General features: G+C 50.7%; 1 protein-coding gene across 4 annotated transcripts in view; it reads right to left on the bottom strand.

The window, feature by feature from the left end:
• Nucleotides 1–18,436, bottom strand: part of LOC144805937 (NACHT, LRR and PYD domains-containing protein 3-like) — a 509,894-nt gene that overhangs the window by 160,097 nt on the left and 331,361 nt on the right. The gene's annotated exons all lie outside the window — the stretch shown is intronic.

Raw genomic sequence — 18,436 nt, 5'->3', positions numbered from 1 at the left:
TTAGATAATAAAACAGAGACGCATGGAAACACAGGATTTCACACAGCACAAACATCCTATTGGTCTAAGTACTTTTATCGAGTGCAACATACCTCAAACTACTAACTGAAATAAAATCCAAAACTAACAAATACTATCCCCCAAAAATAATCACAGACTTTGAACAAGAAATGATTTCCCCAATTTTAAAGCTACACACACATGCAGCTGTTGAGGGTGTTATCACCAATTTAACTCAAAGTATTTAGAGATACCTGCACAAAATGGAGACTCAGGGCCCTATTCACAAACAGCATTTTGTACTTTGTTTTATAGTTCTACAAATATACAACAAAATGCTATATGGAAACATGCAAGCAGTGTTTTCGTCTTCACCTTGCCTAATTCTTTCGGCACAGAAATCTCCACCAGGTGCGTAGTGTCTGCACGTTGAAGTATACGTTTTAGTGTAAATGTGGGAGGGACTGGGAGTGGCTTGAAAATGGGGAATACTTACCGCTAAAAGAGAGGGTTTATGGAAGGAGTAAGGGCGGGTTTACGGAAGGGTATGGGAGGGGTTAGGAGAAATATGTGTAGTCACCTACAAAACAATAAGCCCATTGCGGTTTACAAACTGTATTTCAAAAGTCACTATAGTCCAAAGCGGAACCAAAAGCAGTAGTCGTTATGTTTGTTTATTATATTTTTATTTGGCATAGATAGCCATAAAAAGAAAGAACTACAATTCATACTATTAAAATCTGCTTTGTACAAGCCCTATAACGTTAAAACAGTATAAAACACAATAAAATCCAGATAAAATTGAACAAAGAATCTCATGCAAACCGTAGGTGGTACCTAATTCATCATCGGCGAGGGGATCACTTATATTGGGTATACGTTTGTGCATCCGCCATAGGAAACAGGGTCCCGGAATATCCCCTAGCATAGGTAACGTCACGTTTCAACCCCACTCCTTATAAATTATATAACCAGGTCCTTCAGTGACTGCTGTATGGCAATTAAAAATCTTTCCATTGCACATGTTACATTTAAAAATCTCATATTGGGGCGTGGCTTGACCGGCGATGCAGTGAGACGTGCTCCGGAGGAGCTCCCGCTGCCCCCCAAGTTTATAAGCTATTAGTGCGGAGTACCAGGGACCCTACCTGCCATCCGGGGGGCGCCTAAGTCATGTGGACACCGGGGAAACAGGCGACACGGTGGTCCAGCTCCCGGGGTGCAGTAGCGGTCGGCAGAAGAAGACGATACGGGCGCTTGTGAGGTTGCGTCCGCCATTTTGAGCCCTGCATTGCAGGACCCTCGCAGACGAGCGGAGACCGAGGAGAGGAGTTGCTGGGTGCCGGCTCGTGGACCGGGTGTTAGTGTCCTGTTGGCGCCGGAGCCGCGAGCGGAGAGGTGCCCGAGCCGCCGGGGTGCAGCAGCAGGAAGCAGACGGGGACGGTGCGGAGGACCGGGGACTGCGGCTGCCATCTTGTGCCCTGTGTGCTGAAGCTACACCGGAGGAGCGGCGCCGGAGGCAAGGAGCTGCTGGAGGCCTGCCTGGAGCCCGGTGGGTGCTTGCCCGCCGCTGAGGCTTTGCTGTGGGGGGTGTGAGGCCTTGCCCCTTCCCTGCTGCCCAGAGGACGATCGGCCGGGGCTGTCGTGAGGCGCCATTTTCCCTTGCCTGAACCTTGCACGGACCGGTAGGAGTCAAGTCCCGTGAGGGTGGTGCACCTGAGGCTGCTTGGCGCGGCGGAGGCCCCGGTGTTGACGGGGACTACAGCTGGACAACCTGGGCGGACTGGCTGGTGCTCCCCCCTGGAGACGACACGGCGAGAAATTCGAGGCCAGTGGCTGGTGAAGTCTTGGTAGGCGATCTCTTTTCCCTCCCTTCTCAGCGGTCGGCGATAGACGCGGCGAATCCTGGAGGAGCTGCAGGTGCGGCCTACCGGAGCTCTTTTTGGGCGGAAAGGGAGTGGCCTGGCTTGGCCCTGAGATATTGACGGCCATCGACGACCGGTGGGGTTGCAACTGGACGGCGCGAGCGACGAAGCGGCCTGGGCCTGCCTGGACCTGTGATCTTAGGTGGCGGGCACTTGCTGTGGGCGAGGACTGGCTCATTGGCGAGACACTGAAGGTGGGCGCAGTATTGAGGCTGCTCCAGACATTGAGGTGAGCGGCGCTGGTTCAGCGAGCAGGCCAGCACTGGAAGACGCAGCCTGCCATTGTTTGCTTGACTGTGGGGTCGGCCTTGGTCGGCCTGGCGCTCTGAGCAACGGTCATTTTGGGGGAGAGGGGGGTATAGACAGCTTTCCACCCTCAATTTGGTCCCCCTGCGCTCTGGACGGTGTGGGGCTTGGCGGGGCATAGGAGCTTGCTGTGGGTGGCTGGGCAGCTGGATAGAACGAGCCCATCACTTGTGGAGCTTGGCGTGGCGATCTGGGGGAATAGCGGCAGAGTCCGAAGTCTGGACGTTGGAGTGCAATACCTGCCGCCTGGGTGCCCATGAAGGAGGTCTTTTTGGTGAAGCCCCAGGCTGTGGGGTGGCCAGCTGGGCCTCTCATTTGTCCCCGCCCCCATTGTGTTGATCTCTTTGTACATTGGCCGATACTGAGCGGGTGGGGAAGGGACCTGTCTGGGAGCGTGTCTACACCCTTGCTTTGTTCTCTGACTGGCTCACTCCCCAAGATATCGAGGAGTTCAACCGTGCCCTCTGACTGAGAGGGTGTAACTCGGACAATGACGCGCTCCAACAAGGGAAACAAAACTGAACCGTCTGCGGCCCCCAAGGACAACACTGTCGTAGCCATGTGGGGGAAAGCGGGGGCGCTTGCTGCTGGTGAAGGCTCGTCTCAGACTGTTGGAGACTCCCCGCCGGTCACTCAGGCGTTTATGGCCACCTTTATGTCGGAGCTAAAAATGGAGATAGGGTCCCTGCGCTCTGAGGTGCAAACGTGTGTGAAAGAACTACGGAAGGAGGTTACGTACCTTGGGGATCGAGTGGACGAGCTGGAAAGGACAATGGACACGCGCACGGAAGATCAGGAGCACTTATGGCAGCGCTTGGCGCCCCTTGAAGAGCAGAACATCGAGCTCCAAGTCAAGCAGGAGGACTTGGAGAACAGGAGCCGTCGCAACAACCTCCGTATCGGGGGGATTCGGCTTGGAGAAGAAGGGGAGGACGTCATGGGATACGTGGCGCAGCTTCTCCTCGAGATCTAGAGGGACGAGAATGCATCTCCTCCGGCTTTGGATCGGGCACACCGTGTGGCCGGTCCCACGGGTAGGCCGGGGCTTCTACCGGACATTCTGACCAGGGTCCACTTCTTCACCTAAAAGGAGGCTATCTGGAAAATTGCGCGAGATAAACCGGACCTGCGATACAAGGGACACAAGATCCAGATCTTCCAAGATTTGGCGCCCAACACTCTGAAGAGGAGGCGTGCGTTTCGACCGGTGACCGAAAAACTGCGCAGTATGGGCATTGCCTACCAATGGTGCCATCCGTTTGCACTCATATTGCAGTGGGAATCCAAGCGCAGAATCATACGATCCTTCACGGAAGCAGCGCAACTCATCCGCCTGCCAACGACACTGCCGGCGAACCCATCGCAGCCCCGCAGACAGAAGAGGACACCGGCTGGACAATACTGGACCACGGTGCATCAACACCATCGTGTCTCCCCCAATGCTGAGCGCTCGCCCTCCCAAGCCAAACAGGATATCTTAGCCCACATCTGGTCCCTTGAGGGGGATAAAGAAGAGCCGGGCGGGCGCCCCCCAGCGCCATGAATTGCGAGACATCTATTTCTTCCCTCCTAGTAGGGAGGTTTCACACCTAAGCCCAAACGAACTTGTGGGTGGAGACGCACTGCGGCTCTTCACTTACTGTCCCAACTCCCGATGTGTGGGTTGGGGGGGTGGCGGGAGCTCCTCGGTTGTCAGATCTTTCAGACCACCACAACCCCAGTCGGTCTGCCCCTAAGGGAGTGACATCCCAGAGTGTGTCCAAACCTGCGGGTGCAGGATGCCCTGTAACGGGGACAGTGTACTTCGGCCCTGTTGGCCGCGATGGTTCTGCAAAACCTGGTGGCCCGTTTGGCCACCCACTATCTTTCTGTTCTTTTCCCTTTTCTCTTGCTTCTTGCTTTTCTTCTTTACCCTTTCCTTCTTTCCCCAGGGAGGTGCGGGGAGGGGGCGCTGGGCAAGGGTTCGGTGTGAGAGTGTGAGGGTGCAAGCCTATAGTGTGTGTGGAGTGGGCGGGATGACTGCTGTGGGGGTGTGGATGGCTTATGGCGAAATCTAGCATGGCTGTGAATACACCTAGTCCTTTAAAGGTCCTGACACTCAACGTTAAGGGCCTTAATTCGCCCAACAAGCGTAAGCAGGTATGGCATTATCTCACTCGTCAAAACCCAGACATCATATTCCTGCAGGAGACCCACCTTTTGCAAGCTGACACACCCTAGGTACCCTCTTCAGTTCTGGGCTGCAGCAGACACGAAAACAGCAGGAGTGGCAATCCTGTGCAGGGCTGGTATCAGGCGAGGAGGCGATAGGCCCTTTCGAGCTGGTGATGGGCGCTTCCTTAGAGTGGGGGGTGGAGGTGGGGCGCCGCCGCTTCACGTTGTGCAAAGTCTATGCTCCTAACCAGGCGCAGGACCGCTACCTTCGAGACTTTTTGCAGGAACAAGTGCCACAGGGCGGGCCCTCGCTCATTCTGGGGGGGGGACCTTAACCTGGTCTGGAGCCCTTAGATGGATTGGGGTGAGGGCTCCTTCAGTGGCGTGGGGGCAATGTCTTCGGCCCTGTGCAAGCAGATCGCGGATTTAGGGCTGTTTGACGCGTGGCGTTACTTCTCCACGGACAAGAGGGAGTACTCATTCTACTCCCATGCGCACCGATCCTACTCTCGCATCAATTATTTGTTTATATCTCACGATATCTCCCGCGATACCCTAGGGGTCACAATGTCCGATATCTCGCTATCTGACCACGCCCACGTTGAGTTACTCCTGCAGGACCCGGCCGCTTGCCCTGCCCGGGAACGAAGGTGGTGTCTACCGCCAAAATATCCTTCAAGGTGCGGCGGATGTTGAAGACATCAGGGGGGCCATTGTCTCTTACTTCGAGTGTAATGACCTGCCTGAGACGCCCTTCCCAGTGGTTTGGGATGCCTTCAAGGCTACGATACTGGGGCATATCACATCCCTCTCGATCGCGAGGTCGCGAGAGGCCCGAGCGCTGGAGGACGAACTAACGGGAGACCTAAAAAAGGCGGAAATGCAGGATCAGGGCGGTTCCACCCTGCGGTCGAGACGGCGGTTAGCTAATCTTAGAGGCCAGCTGAGGGTGTTGCGCACAAAATAGGGCGGAGAACTCACTCCTGGCATTAAAACAGAGGTATTTCGAGGGAGGGGACAAGGTGGGGAGGCTATTGGCACTGAGAGCCCGAGCCGCTAAAGCACATATAGTGAACGTCCAGCTGCCGAATGGGACCAGGGTCGCGGCGGCGAAGTATAAATGTCAGGCGTTCAGGGACTATTAGGCAGCACTGTATACGGAAGAGAAAACACCGCCAGAGTTGGTGGAGGAAGTCATGGGGCAGTATCGGGGGGCGACGCTACATCCCCATTATGCAAAGCTCCTGGAAGAATCAATCACGCAGGAGGAGATCGCATCAGCCATTCGAGAGCTTCCTCTAGGGAAGACTCCGGGACCTGACGGGCTTCCTCTATCCTTCTATTGCATGTTCCAGGCGCAGCTCGGTCCCTACCTTCTCCGGTTATACAACTCCTCCCCCGGAAATCGCCCTAATCCCAAAACCTACACTGTGTGCGTCGTACCGCCCGATTGCTTTGCTAAACACCGACCTTAAAATATACACCAAGTTGTTGGCGAGGCGGTTGGACCCCCATATGCCGGGCCTGATAGACCCATATCAGGTGGGTTTCATCCGCAACCGACAGGGAGCTGACAACGTACGCAGGGTGGCGCACCTCGTGGGGAAGGCTCATCACTGGCAGATCCCAGCCGGTCTTCTCTCATTGGACGCGGAAAAGGTGTTCGACCGGGTGGACTGGTCCTTCCTTAGGGCGGTACTGCACACGATAGGGCTCGGTCGGAAGATGGTCACTAGGGTCATGGCACTGTACCTTGCACCACGGGCCAGGATTTGCGTGAATGGACAGCTCACGGAGCCGTTTAACATTGGGAGGGGAACCAGGCAGGGCTGACCGCTCTCGCCCCTATTATTTGCCTTGGCAATAGAGCCACTGGCGAATATGATTAGTCGGGCTCCTGACATCCATGGCATCCCCCTAGGCGGCCAAAACAACAAAGTAGCGCTCTTGGCGGATGACCTCATCCTTACGCTTACTAAACCCCGAGAGTCCTTACCGGCAGTGCACTCAGCGCTATGTTTTTACGAAAGTGTCTCCGGCCTGAAAATCAACCACAGCAAGTCCTGGGCGCTCAACCTTACCATCCCGCAGGAAGAAATCCCCCATCTGGAACAGATAGCCCCCTATCGATGGACGGCACAGCATATCCGCTATCTTGGCTTACAGTTGACCCCCTCGCTGGATGGTTGGACGCAAGCCTACTGGAGGGAGTGCCGACGATCGGTCCTCGAAGACTTGCAGCGGTGGAAGCTGCTCGTGTCGTCATGGCTGGGTAGGTCAATGCGATTAAGATGTCCATTCTACCTAAAATCTTATATTTATTTCAGGGTCTCCCCACTCCCATACCGCTGCATAATGTGAGAAGTTAGCAGAGAGACTTAACCAATTTCATATGGGGGGGAAGGAGGCCTCGCTTCTCCCAAGCGCTTCTCTTGGCACCGCGAGATCGAGGGGGGCTGGCCTGCCCTAACCTGGTGGAATACTACTGGGCTGCGTACCTTCGTTTTAAAATAGAATGGGGCACGACAGAGCGAAAAGGGGTGGCTACACATGGACAGAGCCGTGACTGGGAGCACCATCTGGGACGTTGCATGGAAACCCAAGGCGGGGCGGTCCCCGAGTGCATACTTGGAGGTGCCCACGAAAATGGTGCTGGAGATCTGGGACAGGATAGCGGTACGCAGGGGCCTCACGACCTTTCCCTCACCACATACTCCACTTGAGGGGAACCCGAGCTTCCCCCCGGCCCATCGTACCAGCGCTTTCCATAAGTGGCCTAAAGGCAATTGTAGAGTCCTTACGGATCTGTTTGATGGGGGCTCTCTTAAGACCTTCGCCCACTGCAGAGAGGAATTCCGACTACACCTGAGGCTAGGATGCAATATGCTCAATTGAGGCATTGGGTAATGACAGATGAAACGTATCAGGCGACTACACGCTCTCACCCCGTTTGAGAGGCTAGCTCGCTCCTTCACTGAATCGAGGGGCCTGATCTCAAAAATCTATCAGATTCAGCAGCATCCTCACACGCCGCCCTCTCATCCGTACCAGCAATGCTGGCACTCTACCTCGGGCACAGACATCGCTCCGGCACAGTGGCTCAGTTTGTGGCACGACATACCCAAAGTATATCATAGCATACCTCAACAAGAGAATGCATATAAAATGATGACCCAGTGGTACTACACGCCACAGCGTCTGCATAATATGTACCCGGCCTCTTCCCCTGAGTGCTGGAGGTGTCGGTTGGCGACTGGTGATTTTCTGCATATATGGTGGACCTGCTCTTCGCTAACCCTCTGCTGGAAGGAGGTCTTGAGCCACATCAGGGGGGTTCTGGTGTTTCCTCTGCCTGAAGCCACTAGCACGATACTGCTGGGTATCAAACCTGCAGGCCTGAAGGCGCTGACCCGGAGCGATTGGGCATTGGCGCTGGTAGCAGCTCGGCAGCTCATTGCTCTATATTGGAAGAAAACTGAAGCGCCGCCCATTGCTGCGTGGTTTGTGCGACTCTGGCACGTCATATCAATGGAACTTCTCACAGCTAGACTGCAGGCTCGCGACACAGGCTTTAAGGCGGTGTGGCAACCCCTGGTGAAATATCTATGTACAGTAGAGCATGCGCGACACATGCCCCCTAAGCTCCGGTCGCTGCGACTAGTGGAGGACGCTGTGGCCCCCCCTTGAGCCGGACAGGCTGCTATCATAGACACCCCAGTGCGTGAGGCTTAGAACGTTGTGGGTGCTACGGCCGGTGCAGCTGTCTGAGGCGATGCTCTTTTCCCCCCCGCCATCTTTGACGCGCCCTGGGCCCCTTCTCTTTCCTAGTCTTATTCATTTACTTATTCCTACTGTCTTCTATGATCTGCTATCATTCTCTCTGATATTCTATTGAAGTTCAGACCTCTTGGGTCTCATAGTTTTAACCGTTCTGGTTTAATGGTTACATCTGTTCCTAGGGACTCGGCTATCTTAGTCAGTGACTGCCCGGTATACACTGGGGAATATATGACGCGGCCGGCCCTGATGGGTTGTAGGCGTAACGCTGTGTATAATGTTGCTATATTTGTGACCTGTCAATGTTATTTATTGCATTTTGCCTTGACGCGGCCGGCCCGGAAGGGGTTGTAGGCTTAACGCTGTGTACCAGTCACTCTCCAGCGTACTCCCTGTTTCGGGGGTGAAATAAAAAAAGACTTGAACATAAAAATCTCATATTTATCAACAAGCTAAGCGCTTGATCCCTACTAAACATTTCATAGACAATAAAAAGGGGTTTCAAAAATGTTTTCCGTTCTTCTAAGAACCACAAGCAGTCCAACAAAATATGTGGGCCATTGCATTTTACTTGCAATCCACATGTACACAGAACTTTCTCATTCGTCATTGCAGATTTTATCATCCCATCCGTATTTCTAAGTTTTGGATTGGGCATGGCCTCGATATAGGGGAATGTTTGGTCATTGGTCCACCCGTTTATCAAAAAACGGGAGGACAATTTGCTCCTCAAATAACCCAAATCTTCCTCTCGGGCCTTCAAGTTAATGATATGAACAATCAACTATATGCCCGCCAAGGACAAATATTGAAAGTTTGGAATAGAGTAAAAAATGACCAGGACAATCAATTGTCTATAGCTTTGTGGAGAGAGGTTAAAGACAACCAGACACTGCAAGCGTGGAAATATCTCAACAACGCAAAAGAAGAATTTGGAATGTCAGTTATCTGGGAAAACACTATAACGCAGGAAAGCTTTAAAAAAACAATCAATAAGCTGGTAACTCACCTATCGCTGCTTAAAGACAAAGCTTTGTTAGCAAAACGCAAGCACTCATGGCCAATCATAAATGGCTACAAAAAAAAACTAGTCCAACCCTACCTCCATACGGCATGGTCAGCCCAAAGTAAGCGAACATTTATAGGAGCACGCTTTGGTGCATGGCCAGGTTTGTGTCATCTCCCACCCTGGAAATTAAACGAGGGCAATATGTTATACAGACTTTGCAAGGGGGGAAAAGAAGACATTGTGCACTTGGTATGTTTGTGCCCAGCTATAGCCCCAGAAAGGAGACTAATCCTCAGGAGGTTGCTCAATGCCCGAAACATAAGAACCTGTAGACAAGCAGTAATGGCCTGTCTAAATCCGAATGACCTACCAATGAATGTTGCTTTTGTAAAAATGTTAAATGTGATTGCTAAAGGTCATAAAGATAATGTCATTTAGTTTACAATTTTTATTTCTTTATTTTAATTATTTTTAAGGTCATTTACTATTTGTATGACGTATAAATGTGTATTGATGCTGATACTTTCTTTAAGGTCACATTTTTGTAAGATTTTAATTAATCAAACAAATAAAAAATAAACTTGAAACTTGATAGCACGCAACGCTGACTTAGGGATCTGCTGCCCTGACCTCCATTGGTCTGAATCTAAGGATAGTGTGACACACAACTTATCTAGCCTGGTTCTAGCTTGGGACGCCCAATTTAGTTCACTAGCCTCTATTTCTTTTTTGCAGAGTTTTGCTATTTTGGCAGGCCCCTCCCCATTCATTCTCTGCCAAAAATTCAATACTGCTTGCATCCCCCGGAAGTTCCAGGATGTAAGGTGACATTCCACTCGTACAGCCTGGATCATTGTTGCCGCGGGGAGTGCTAGCAGCTGTTTGACACATTTACCCTCTTCTAAGTTCCAATCCAATTTACCTCCCATATATAACACCTCTACACCATATTGGAACTGCGGGCGTACCAATGCATTAAAAGCCGATAAAATTGGCTGCAGAGAAGGACCTCCATATTTTTGCTTAAATTGTTTAAGGCCCCATACTGAAGCAAGCGCCTTTGTTTTGAGTGCCTGTATGTGATCCTTCCAATTTAACTTATTGTCGAACCACATGCCCAAATATTTATATCTATTCACTTCTTCCACTCTAACCTCTCCCAATTTCCAATACAGGGAGGACTTTTTTTTCCCAGTACCATTATTTTGGTATCTTCTAAGTTAACCGTGAGGCGTTTTTTTAGGCAATAGTCAATTACTTCAGCTCAGAGCTGAGGTAAGTCCAGCACCACACATGTCCAACCACGGGCACTGCAACACGCACCATAGAAAATAATAAAGGTAGGGACTTAAAATAATATTCCATAGGAAATGTGAAATGAAGAGCCAAACGAGGTATGTAGGGAAGCTCTTTATTTAAGACCAGTCCCGTCAGCTCCCAGGCAGCAACTGCCAAACCTCCCACGTTCCGTGTTCCACGCAGGGAACACGGACGCAGGGAGGAGGTTCCATCAGACCAGAGAAGAACCCAACACACCTCCCTTCCTATACCAAAAAGAAAAGAAAGAAAGAAAAAGAAATCAGCAAGGAGTAAAGGAGAGAAGGAAATGAAAGGAAACAAAGTAATCAATACAAGAACAACAAGAAAAAAAACAAGGCATATCAATACATGGCATAATCTTGAAATTTAGCTGGCACAGATCTCACCCTAGAAGAAGATCTTTTGGGGGCAGAAGAAAACGATGGACCACACCTGTTGGAAGGAATAGGGTTAGAGAAAGAACCACCAGAACGAGAAGATAGGTCAAGAGTAGCACGAGTAGTATAGTTAGCAGAAGGGTCAACAGAAACACCCATCTTCCCGCCCACATACACGACGTTGGATTGAGGAACAATAGAAATAGCACACTTGTTCCACACCTTCCCATTTTTCAACACCACCACCCGTTCTTTTACCTCTTTAACTCTTGCAGGAGCAGAAAAGTGAGAATCACCCTTGCGAACGAAACCGGGTTTCTTGACTCTCACCCAATCACCCACACACACAGGAGAAACTTTCTCAGAGACAGTAGCATATTTGGACTGAACAGCCGTTCTGACATCAACGACACCACTAAGCTTAGTTGGATCAATCGTTTTCCTTAACATCCAATCCTTGTTCAGTTTAGAACCCGCAACTCTTCCCCTAAGCAACGTAAAAGGAGATATTCCAGTGCTTATATGAGGAGTAGTTCGGAAGGCCCATAACATGTCCGCAACGGCCACACGCCAAGACAAACCATTCACCAAGGCTAACTGTAGGTGGTCCTTGATAACGCGGTTAAAGCGCTCAAATAAACCATTACTCTGGGGATGGTAAACAGATGTCAACACATGCTTGATGCCGAGTTCCCTAAGAAAATCTTGCATCTACCGCGAAACTAGTTGAGTCCCATTATCTGTTACCAGCTCCTCCGGAAACCCCTCACGAAGAAACACTTCCTTAAGAAAACTAATAACAGAAGATAAATTAACACAGTCAACAAACTTGACTTCAAGCCACTTAGACATATAGTCTACCAAAACCAAAGCATACAAGGGTGACTCACTAGAAATTCCAAACGGACCAGCAACATCAAAAGCCAGCTTAGACCAAGGCACATTTTTAACAGGCACAGGATCAATAGGGGACGGATGAGTGACTTAGGACTTATCACTGAGAACGCAAGCACAACAGTCCCTAACAAAATCCTCAATGGATCTATCCACTCCTGGCCACCAAAAGTCCTCACGAATTCTGCGTTTCATTGCACAAATATCCTGGTGACCTTCATGAGTGTGATTCAAAATCTTTGCTGGCATGCACTTAGGAACAACCCAAAGACCACCTCTACGTAAAGTCCCATCCACCAAGGACACCTCATCACAAATCCTCTTAAAAGGTATTAACTCAGGAGATAAGTTGTTGCTGACAGGCCAACCATGAACTAAAAAGTCCACAACCAACTTAATTTCCTCATCCTCAGATGTTCAGAGAGCGCACCATTAGCAACATCAACCACCGCACCAACCGCACATACAAAATCAAGATCATCATCAGAATGAAGAGAGAGATCATTAGCCAGATGAAGACGAGAAAGACAGTCAGCAATGTTGTTTTTGACACCAGGTACATACTGTAAACGATAATTAAACTCCTGCAATCTGTATTGCCATTTAGCAATTCTGGGAGTGGCACGACCACCACCCTTGGTGGTGAAAAGGTCCACCAATGGCTTATGATCGGTCCTGAGAATGAACTCATTGCCCACAGGTAATTCCAAAAATGCTGAACGCCCCACCATAAGGCCAAAGCCTCCTTCTCAATGGTGGAATAGGAGCCTTCCGCCCCGCGGAGAGTCCTGGAGGCAAACGTAATTACCTCCTCACGACCGTCACTTCTTTTTTGCATTAAAACCGCACCTAAACCAATATTGCTAGCATCAGAAGAAACAATACATTTGTCATTGATATTGAATAGTTTGTTCATCCTCTGAGGCGGAAAGCCGGAGGACTGCATTTTTGCTTCATGTTTTAAATACCTCTTATTTCATTGTTCTGATTTTAAAAAGCATTTACCTGACTTGCACTGTTAGCGCCTGCTTATACGCGCTGAGCAGCCCTCCTAGACACCCCCTGAGACAGCAGCATTCTGCGCTGATACAGGGTAAATGCCCATACCGCCATCGCGGTTCGAAGGCAGAGCCACGCCCACTGCGAGGCCACGCCCACCAGGAAAACTACAAAACGCTGATTGAAAGCGCGACGCACTATTGTTTGTTCATCCTCTGAGGCGGAAAGCCGGAGGACTGTATTTTTGCTTCATGTTTTAAATACCTCTTATTTCATTGTTCTGATTTTAAAAAGCATTTACCTGACTTGTACTGTTAGCGCCTGCTTATACGCGCTGAGCAGCCCTCCTAGACACCCCCTGAGACAGCGGCATTCTGCGCTGATACAGGGTAAACGCCCATACCGCCATCGCGGTTCGAAGGCGGAGCCACGCCCACTGCGAGGCCACGCCCACCAGGAAAACTACAAAACGCTGATTGAAAGCGCGACGCACTATTGTTTGTTCATCCTCTGAGGCGGAAAGCCGGAGGACTGCATTTTTGCTTCATGTTTTAAATACCTCTTATTTCATTGTTCTGATTTTAAAAAGCATTTACCTGACTTGCACTGTTAGCGCCTGCTTATACGCGCTGAGCAGCCCTCCTAGACACCCCCTGAGACAGCGGCATTCTGCGCTGATACAGGGTAAACGCCCATACCGCCATCGCGGTTCGAAGGCGGAGCCACGCCCACTGCGAGGCCACGCCCATAACACTTGCTACAAATGTGTCGGCCATACCAGCGCAGTGGACGAGCGCAGCGGGAGCGCCGGTTGCGCGCCGAAGGCGCGCCTAAGGCAAGCCCGTCTGCGCCCGTCCGCGCACGGCCGGGCCTAGGGCCAGAACCCCTGTCGGACAAAGCAGCCCCTAAGGTAAGCTACTCACGTCGGGACCTTTTAAGTCTCAGATCCACCATCGATACTTCATGTAACTATGTTCATGATCTCGAAGGACCATTCACCAGCTGCACCCTCTGCCATCCAGTCCAGCTCAAACTCCCTAGTCGACCCGATATGCCCTCAGCCCTCAAATTGGCCACTCTGAACTGTCGCTCTCTCCCCAAACACGCCGTGTCAATTAACCATCTTATAGAAGACCATGAGATCGACGTTCTGTTCTTGACGGAAACGTGGCTCTCCGATTACTCGGACTCAGATATGGTCCTAGCTACCCCCCCGGGCTTTCTTATTCAGTCCCTACCTCGTCCCTCCGGTAGGGGTGGCGGTGTGGCCATTATCCATCGGGACCATCTCCCCTGCAAAGCCTATGATGCGCACATCCTTGACTCTGAAAGCCTACAGTTTACGATCCAGTTGGCACCGACTAACTCGCTATCAGTCATCGTGCCTACGATCACCGAGCTTATAAATAGCTCGCTCGCCCAAGGCTCGGTCCCCTCTAGCTGGAAGAGTGCAGTAGTTAAAGCACTTAAAAAAAAAAACCCAGCTGGACCCAGCCGATATGGCGAACTACCAGCCAATTTCACTCCTTCCCTGCATTAGCAAATTAGCCGAGAAATTGGTCAATGGACAACTGTCACAGTTCCTTGAGGTAAATAACATCTTACGGCAGTCCCAAACTGGGTTTCGCCCTGGCCATGGCACAGATACCGCCCTGCTTGCCGTCATCGAGGAGGCAAGGCGCATTTTAGATTCAGGAGGGTCAATGGCAGTGATCCTCCTTAGTGCAGCCTTCGACACAGTTAACCATCGTGTCCTACTCCATCGGCTGGCGGCAGCAGGGATCACAGGGGCGGCGCTCAGGTGGATAGAGTCCTTCCTTACTGGGCGTTCGTTCCAGGTGTGGGATGGCATTTACCATTCGACCACCCTCCCCCTCACGAGCGGGGTCCCCCAGGGGTCGTCAATAAGCCCCACGCTTTTTAATGCTTATATGGCCCCTCTCGAAGATGTGGTTACCCCCTTCGGGATTAAAATAGTGAGTTATGCTGACGATACGCAGCTGGTCGTCTCTTTATCCCAACTGTACGACCGCCCGGACAATCTGGCAAACTGCCTCACGGAAATCCACAATTGGATGCGTGAATCATCACTTAAATTAAACGGGTCAAAGACCGAAGTTTTGCTCATGGGCAAGCAATGGGCTACTATCCCCCCATCGGTCTGGCCAGACGTGTTCGGGGAAATTCCCACCCCGAAACAAGAAATTAAGACCTTAGGAGTCTGGCTGGAACCCGAGCTTTCGATGAAAACGCAAGCATCCAAAACAGCAGGTACCTGTTTTGGGCTTATGCGCACCACCCGCAGGATACTCCCTTTACTCCCGCCCGTATCTAGGAAACTCCTAGTCCAAGGTTTAATACTGGCACGACTGGACTACAGCAACATGGTATATTTGGGGGCCCCAGAGGCTACCATGGCTAAACTTCAACGCACACAGAATGCAGCAGCCCGACTACTTAGGAACCTTCCCTCTAGAGTTTCAGCCAAACCAGCTATCAAGGCCCTACACTGGTTGCCAGTGCGTCAAAGGGTGGAATTTAAGGCCATGTGCACTGCACACAAACTGCTGAATGGCGTTGGCCCTGCGCTCCTCAGTGACTTGGTTACTCCTTACAAGGCCCCCAGATCCCTTCGATCTGAGAATGAGCGCCTGGCCAACATCCCCAGATACAAGAAGACACGGACCGGTGGCCGACGCTTCTCCGTGAAGGCATCCGCCGGGTGGAACTCCCTCCCCCGTACCCTTAGGCTGGAACCTAGCTATCTGATCTTCAGAAAAAAACTGAAAACGCTTTTATTTCCAAAATAAAGTTCCCTCCTTCTTTCTCCCCTCTCCTCTGGATCACACAATCAATATAGCGCGGGGATGCCTTCGGGTCACCAGGCGCTCTACAAATCGCTAAATAATAATAATAATAATAGTTTCAAAGGGCGAGCTTGAACAATCTCTTTTTTCAAGTTGCAAAATTGATAAGCACATTTGTCACACCATGCAAACTTGACATTTTTCTTGAGGAGTTCCCTTAAACATGAAGTTTTCTCTGCAAAGTTTCCAACAAATTTCGCGTAGTACTCTACTAGTCCCAGAAAGGAGCGCAATTGGTCCTTATTAGAAGGTGGAGGAGCATTTTGGATAGCATCTAAAATTTTAACCTTCGGCTCAATTCCTTTATTGGAAATGTGATGGCCTAAATAATCAACCCCCTCCCCAAAACAATTGCATTTGTCCTTCCTAAGCGTTAATCCATGGGATTTTACAGTATCAAGAACTAGCTTGACCCTGCTGTCATGTTCGGCCTCGGTGGGTGCATGTACCAAAATATCATCCTGGAAGAACACGACCCCCGCTGTGTTCCTAAACAGATTACCCATTAAACGTTGAAACGCAGCGGAAGCCGATGCCAGGCCGAAAGGCATGCGTTTGTAATGAAACGCACCCTCCGGTGTGACAAAGGAGGTAAGATGTCTGGCCTCCTTGGAAAGTTCAACCTGGTGATAGGCCGAAGAAATGTCAAAGGATGAAAAATACTTGGCCCCGTCAAGCGTCGCCAACAACTCATTAATATTTGGCAACGGTTGGCGGTCAATCCAGATATTGGCTTTCAAATCGCGCAAGTCCACACACATCTGAAGAGATTTATCAGCCCTGCGTGCAAGAACAATGGGAGCCAACCCTTCTGATTCCTCAATGGCCTCAATTACATCCATACGACACAACCTTTCAAGCTCCTCTTTCAGTTTAGCACGCAAACTTAAAGGTATTTTGTGCACCTTGTGCGCAATGGCTTTAGAGCCATCTTTTAAAATAATTTGATGTTGAAAACCTTTAAGTTTACCAAGACTGTCACAAAAAACTTCAGGATACATATCAATCCACTGATCACCAGACAAGTGTTTCACTACCACGTCAGAGACATTGGAAGATGAAGGAAGAGAATAAAACTTAGAAGCTTCACTCCTGGATAAAACCATGTCAGGATGATTAGGATCAAGGATGATCCCAAGTTCCCCTTGTTCTTCCCATCCCAATAAATTTGCACCATCTTTAACAACAAACACAGGGCCAGAGGCTATATCCCCACCGAATTCTAAACTAGCATCGAATTTACCTAAGACTTCCACCCTTTTCCCTCCATAAGCAAAAATCTTGATATCGGGCTGCTGAAACTGAATGTCACCTGGCACTCCACTCAGCCACCCCATTTCAGACATGGCTATATGCAAATCAGTCTGACCCTGTGCCTCATGGGAACAGGCCAGCCCGAACTGCCAAGCCATGTCTTCCATGGACCGGAGACAAGCATCCTGGGACCGGTGTCGGATTCATAATCCTCATCAGCCAGGCTATCTTGAATCCAGTGGCCAAGTGAGCAAGGGACTCACGTCTGAGCATATAGCCATGTCTGAACTGGGGTGGCTGAGTGAACTAAAGAATGGTGATGGATTAAACCCAGATCAGTTGACTGGGGGTGAGTGTTTGATTTGTTCAAACGCTCCGTCCATCATCCCCTTTTGTATCGCTTTGTTCGCCCTAAGTGTGGCAGGGTTTGCTCAGACGTGAGTCCCTTGTTCACTTGGCCACTGGATTCAAGATAGCCTGGCTGATGAGGATTATGAATCCGAAACCGGTCCCAGGAAGCTTGTTTCCGGTCCAGGGAAGACATGGCTTGGCAGTTCGGGCTGGACTGTTCCCACGAGGCACAGGGTCAGACTGATTTGCATATAGCCATGTCTGAACTGGGGTGGCTGAGTGAACTAAAGAATGGTGATGGATTAAACCCAGATCAGTTGACTGGGGGTGAGTGTTTGATTTGTTCAAACGCTCCGTCCATCATCCCCTTTTGTATCGCTGTGTTGTAGGAGAAGGCTCTTCCACCCACTCTGGTTCTTCGGATGCGCGGGGTTTCTGCTAGGGCGAGGTGGGCAGAGGGGCGGTTTCTCTTGGGTACGTGGAAGGAGACTCTTTCGTTGAGGTATTTGGGTCCAGTGTTGTGGAGTGATTTGTAGGCGTGGATGAGTCGTTTGAAAGTTTGTCTTTTCTCGATGCAGAGCCAGTGGAGGTCTCGCAGGTGTTGGGGTATGTGATCATGTTGTGGGATGCCGAGGACGAGTCTGGCTGCGGTGTTCTGGATGGTCTGGCATTTGCATAGCAGGGATTTGTTGATTCTAGCGTAGGGGGCGTTTCCGTAGTCCAGTCTGCTAGAGTGTGGGTGACGGATTCAGGGGTATCTATTTGAAGGTCCTACGAAGGATGGGAAGGGTGTTGAAGCAGGTGGAGGTGACGGCGTTGATCTGGCGGGTCATGGTGAGGGAGAAGTCAAGTATGATGCCGAGGTTCCGGGTGTAGTCCGTGGGGGTTGCCGAGTGTGGTGGGCGACCAGGTGTTGTCCCAAACTGAGGGGGTGGGTCACAGGACAAGGACTTCTGTCCTCTCCAAGTTGAGCTTCAGACAGCTGCTGCTCATCCCGGATGCGATGTTTTTCATTCCTTCCTGGAAGCTGAGTCTGGTGGCGTTGGGTTCCTTTGTGAGGGAGATGATGAGCTGGGTGTCGTCGGTGTAGGATACTATGCTGAGTCCATGCTGTCTGACGATGGAGGCGAGAAGGGCCATGTAGATGTTGAATAGCGTGGGACTGAGCGATGATCCTTGGGGTACTCCACAGTTGATCTCTCT

The sequence above is a fragment of the Lissotriton helveticus genome, chromosome 1_2 (genome assembly GCF_964261635.1).
Source record: "Lissotriton helveticus chromosome 1_2, aLisHel1.1, whole genome shotgun sequence".
Taxonomy (NCBI): Eukaryota; Metazoa; Chordata; class Amphibia; order Caudata; family Salamandridae; genus Lissotriton; species Lissotriton helveticus.
The sequence above is the reverse complement of the archived record's forward strand: the minus strand, read 5'-3'. Positions and strand labels throughout refer to the sequence as shown.